This window comes from Rattus norvegicus, chromosome 15, assembly GCF_021556685.1.
Source record: "Rattus norvegicus strain SHRSP/BbbUtx chromosome 15, alternate assembly SHRSP_T2T, whole genome shotgun sequence".
NCBI classification, from domain to species: Eukaryota; Metazoa; Chordata; class Mammalia; order Rodentia; family Muridae; genus Rattus; species Rattus norvegicus.
The window spans coordinates 12,888,557-12,894,341 of record NC_141548.1 but is presented as its reverse complement, the minus strand read 5'-3'; the positions used below and the strand labels follow the sequence as shown (position 1 = coordinate 12,894,341).

Genomic DNA, 5,785 nt, shown 5'->3' with positions numbered 1-5,785 from the left:
GGAAGGGGAAGCCCTGGGTCCTGCTAAGACTGAACCCCCAGTGAACTAGTCTATGGGGGGAGGGCGGCAATGGGGGGAGGGTTGGGAGGGGAACACCCATAAGGAAGGGGAGGGGGGAGGGGGATGTTTGCCCGGAAACCGGGAAAGGGAATAACACTCGAAATGTATATAAGAAATACTCAAGTTAATAATAAAAAAAAAAAAAAGATATTCACAAAAAAAGGTGACTGATGGAATTTAACTCTTCCCCTCACCTTTACTTATTCTCTTGCATTCAACAACCTGACTGGACAATACTAAAAATTTGGACTTTATGAAGGCCTAAGTGAGTGAAACAGAGGGTTTTAAGGGAAAAGGCAAATTACTGAGCTCCTTTTTAAGTTCCTTTGAGTTTGGAAGTGGGAAGCTACCTTTGCAAAGATTTTGGAACAGAGATAAGATTCAGAGATCTCAAAGATAAACTCTGAAGAGAGACTTTAAAGTTTTGATATATAATAATTTCATCTTCACCTCATGAGCTTCTCTGTGCAGCTTCCTAAGGACTAGTCTTTTGGCCACTTACTTATCACCCACAATTCCCTCTTCCTTATCTCTCCTTCAGCTGTGCATAATGCCCAAAGGAAAGAAGGCCAAGAAGAAGAAGGTGACCCCAGCCCTAGCCATTGTCAAGAAACAGGAAGCCAAAAAGGTGGGCAATCCTTTGTTTGAGAAAAGACCCAAGAACGTTGGCATTGGGCAGGGCATCCAGTCCAGAAGAGATCTAACACACTTTGTCAAATGGCCCCACTACATCAGGCTGCAGCAACAAAGAGCCATCTTCTGTGAGGGGATCAAAGCACCTCCTGCAATTAACCAGTTCACGTGGGCCCTGGGCAGGCAAACAGCTACTCAGCTGCTTAAGCTTGCCCACAAGTACAGGCCAGAGACAAAGCAAGAGAAGAAGCAAAGGCTTCTGGCCAGTGCTGAGAAGAAAGCTGCTGATGAAGGGGATGTCCCAACTAAAAGACCACCTGTCCTCCAAGCAGGGGTCAATCAGTCACCATCTTCATGGAGAACAAGATGGCTCAGCTGGTAGTGATTTCCCATGATGTAGACTCCATTGAGCTGGTAGTTTTCCTCCCCTCCCTAACTCGAAAGATAGGGGTGCCCTATTGCATCATCAAGGGAAAAGCCAGGCTGGGGCACCTGGTCCACAGGAAGACATGCACCACTGTTGCCTTCACACAGGTTAATTCGAAAGACAAGGGTGCTCTGGCTAAGCTGGTGGAAGCTACTAAGACCAATTATAATGACAGATAGACAAAATTCACAGCCACGGGGGAGGCAATGTTCTGGGTCCTATGTCTGTGGCTTGCATTGAGAAGCTGGAAAAGGCAAAGGCTAAAGAACTCATCACTAAACTGGGTTAAATGTACATTGTTTTCTGTACATAAATATAATTACAAAATTAAGAGAAAAAAAGACTAATCTTTTAATCAGCCTCAGCTTGTTTCCAGCTAGCCTCAGGTTTTTCCTGTTTCTTGCTTGTCTTGTGTCAGAGCAAAAGCAGTAGTGTGGTTATAACATGTTCTGTTTCGGGCAGTGCTCATCTCCTCGCCTCCTTATCCAACACTTAGGTGAGTAGTGTCGACTGGAAGCTGTTGGTCAAACTATTTTGCTTCTCATGGTGTCGTCAGGGAGACTTGAGGATGCTTAGTAGGTCTAGAGAGTCCAAGATGTCCTTTCATGTATGGCCCATGCCTTGTCAGGGTCAGTGGCACCTTGAGCTGATCACAGAACCATCTAACATGGCCTTCCTAATATAGAAAGCTCAATGTGGAGCAGGACCGCTGCGTCTGAGACACGGCCAGAACCTGAAGGGATCTCCTGGATAAACAGTTCTCTGCACCCAAATCCCAGGGGAGGGAGAGCTAAACCTTCAGAGAGGCAGACACGCCTGGGAAACCAGAAGAGACTGCACTCTGCACACATCTCTGACGCCAGAGGGAAACACCAAACGCCATCTGGAACCCTGGTGCACGGAAGCTGCTGGAAAGGGCAGTGCAGATCTTCCTGGTTGCTGCCGCTGCAGAGAGCTCGTAAGCAACACCCCACAAGCAAACTTGAGCCTCAGGACCACAGGTAAGACCAACTTTTCTGCTGCAAGAAAGCTGCCTGGTGAACTCCAGACACAGGCCCACAGGAAGAGCTGAAGACCTGAGATAGGAAAAACTACACGCCTGAAAGCAGAACACTCTGTCCCCATAACTGGCTGAAAGAAAACAGGAAAACAGGTCTACAGCACTCCTAACACACAGGCTTATAGGAGAGTCTAGCCACTGTCAGAAATAGCAGAACAAAGTAACACTAGAGATAATCTGATGGCAAGAGGCAAGCACAGGAACCCAAGCAACAGAAACCAAGACTACATGGCATCATTGGAGCCCAATTCTCCCACCAAACCAAACACTGAATATCCAAACACACCAGAAAAGCAAGACCTAGATTTAAAATCATATTTGATCATGATGCTGGAGGACTTCAAGTAAGACGTGAAGAACTCCCTTAGAGAAACACAGGAAAACATTAATAAACAAGTAGAAGCCTACAGAGAGGAATTGCAAAAATCCCTGGAAGAATTCCAGGAAAACATAAATAAACAAGTAGAAGCCCATAGAGAGGAGTCACAAAAATCCCTGAAAGAATTCCAGGAAAACACAATCAAACAGTTGAAGGAATTAAAAATGGAAATAGAAGCAATCAAGAAAGAACACATGGAAACAACCCTGGATATAGAAAACCAAAAGAAGAGACAAGGAGCTGTAGATACAAGCTTCACCAACAGAATACAAGAGATGGAAGAGAGAATCTCAGGAGCAGAAGATTCCATAGAAATCATTGACTCAACTGTCAAAGATAATGTAAAGCAGAAAAAGCTACTGGTCCAAAACATACAGGAAATCCAGGACTCAATGAGAAGATCAAACCTAAGGATAATAGGTATAGAAGAGAGTGAAGACTCCCAGCTCAAAGGACCAGTAAATATCTTCAACAAAATCATAGAAGAAAACTTCCCTAACCTAAAAAAAGAGATACCCATATGCATACAAGAAGCCTACAGAACTCCAAATAGATTGGACCAGAAAAGAAACACCTCCGGTCACATAATAGTCAAAACACCAAATGCACAAAATAAAGAAAGAATATTAAAAGCAGTAAGGGAAAAAAGGTCAAGTAACATATAAAGGCAGACCTATCAGAATCACACCAGACTTTTCGCCAGAAATTATGAAAGCCAGAAGATCCTGGACAGATGTCATACAGACCCTAAGAGAACACAAATGCCAGCCCAGGTTACTGTATCCTGCAAAACTCTCAATTAACATAGACGGAGAAACCAAGATATTCCATGACAAAACCAAATTTACACAATATCTTTCTACAAATCAAGCACTACAAGGATAATAAATGGTAAAGCCCAATATAAGGAGCCAAGCTATACCCTAGAAGAAGCAAGAAACTGATCATCTTGGCAACAAAAAAAAAAAAGAGAAGAAAAGCACACAAACATAACCTCACATCCAAATATGAATATAACAGGAAGCAATAATCACTATTCCTTAATATCTCTCAACATCAATGGCCTCAACTCCCCAATAAAAAGACATAGATTAACAAACTGGATACGCAACAAGGACCCTGCGTTCTGCTGCCTACAGGAAACACACCTCAGAGACAAAGACAGACACTACCTCAGAGTGAAAGGCTGGAAAACAACTTTCCAAGCAAATGGTCAGAAGAAGCAAGCTGGAGTAGCCATTCTAATATCAAATAAAATCAATTTCCAACTAAAAGTCATCAAAAAAGATAAGGAAGGACACTTCATATTCATCAAAGGAAAAATCCACCAAGATGAACTCTCAATCCTAAATATCTAGGCCCCAAATACAAGGGCACCTACATACGTAAAAGAAACCTTACTAAAGCTCAAAACACACATTACACCTCACAAAATAATAGTAGGAGATTTCAACACCCCACTCTCATCAATGGACAGATCATGGAAACAGAAAGTAAACAGAGACGTACACAGACTAAGAGAAGTCATGAGCCAAATGGACTTAACAGATATTTATAGAACATTCTATCCTAAAGCAAAAGGAAATACCTTCTTCTCAGCTCCTCATGGTACTTTCTCCAAAATTGACCATATAATTGGTCAAAAAACGTGCCTCAAAAGGTACAGAAAGATAGAAATAATCTCATGCGTGCTATCAGACCACCCCGGCCTATAACTAGTCTTCAATAACAATAAGGGAAGAATGCCCATATATACGTGGAAATTGAACAATGCTCTACTCAATGATAACCTGGTCAAAGAAGAAATAAAGAAAGAAATTAAAGACTTTTTAGAATTTAATGAAAATGAAGGTACAACATACCCAAACTTATGGGACACAATGAAAGCTGTGCTAAGAGGAAAACTCATAGCGCTGAGTGCCTGCAGAAAGAAACAGGAAAGGGCATATGTCAGCAGCTTTACAGCACACCTAAAAGCTCTAGAACAAAAAGAAGCAAATACACCCAGGAGGAGTAGAAGGCAGGAAACAATCAAACTCAGAGCTGAAATCAACCAAGTAGAAACAAAAAGGACCATAGAAAGAATCAACAGAACCAAAAGTTGGTTCTTTGAGAAAATCAACAAGATAGATAAACCCTTAGCCAGATTAACGAGAGGACACAGAGAGTGTGTCCAAATTAACAAAATCAGAAATGAAAAGGGAGACATAACTACAGATTCAGAGGAAATTCAAAAAAATCATCAGATCTTACTATAAAAGCCTATATTCAACAAAACTTGAAAATCTGCAGGAAATGGACAATTTCCTAGACAGATACCAGGTACCGAAGTTAAATCAGGAACAGATAAACCAGTTAAACAACCCCATAACTCCTAAGGAAAAAGAAGCAGTCATTAAAGGTCTCCCAACCAAAAAGAGCCCAGGTCCAGACGGGTTTAGTGCAGAATTCTATCAAACCTTCATAGAAGACCTCATATTAATATTATCCAAACTATTCCACAAAATTGAAACAGATGGATCACTACCGAATTCCTTCTATGAAGCCACAATTACTCTTATACCTAAACCACACAAAGACCCAACAAAGAAAGAGAACTTCAGACCAATTTCCCTTATGAATACCGATGCAAAAATACTCAATAAAATTCTGGCAAACCGAATCCAAGAGCACATCAAAACAATCATCCACCATGATCAAGTAGGCATGCAGGGATGGTTTAATATATGGAAAACCATCAACGTGATCCATTATATAAACAAACTGAAGGAACAAAACCACATGATAATTTCATTAGATGCTGAGAAAGCATTTGACAAAATTCAACACCCCTTCATGATAAAAGTCCTGGAAAGAATAGGAATTCAAGGCCCATACCTAAACATAGTAAAAGTCATAGAGCAAACCAGTTGCTAACATTAAACTAAATGGAGAGAAACGTGAAACAATCCCACTAAAATCAGGGACTAGACAAGGCTGACCACTCTCTCCCTACTTATTCAATATAGTTCTTGAAGTTCTAGCCAGAGCAATCAGACAACAAAAGGAGGTCAAGGGGATACAGATCGGAAAAGAAGTCAAAATATCACTATTTGCAGATGATATGATAGTATATTTAAGTGATCCCAAAAGTTCCACCAGAGAACTACTAAAGCTGATAAACAACTTCAGCAAAGTGGCTGGGTATAAAATTAACTCAAATAAATCAGTAGCCTTCCTCTACACA

The 5,785-nt window shown here is 41.2% G+C and overlaps 1 pseudogene; it reads left to right on the top strand.

Annotated features, from left to right (window-relative positions):
- Positions 1-610: 610 nt before the first annotated feature.
- LOC148000825 (large ribosomal subunit protein eL8 pseudogene) lies at positions 611-1,075 on the top strand (annotated as a pseudogene).
- Positions 1,076-5,785: the final 4,710 nt, after the last annotated feature.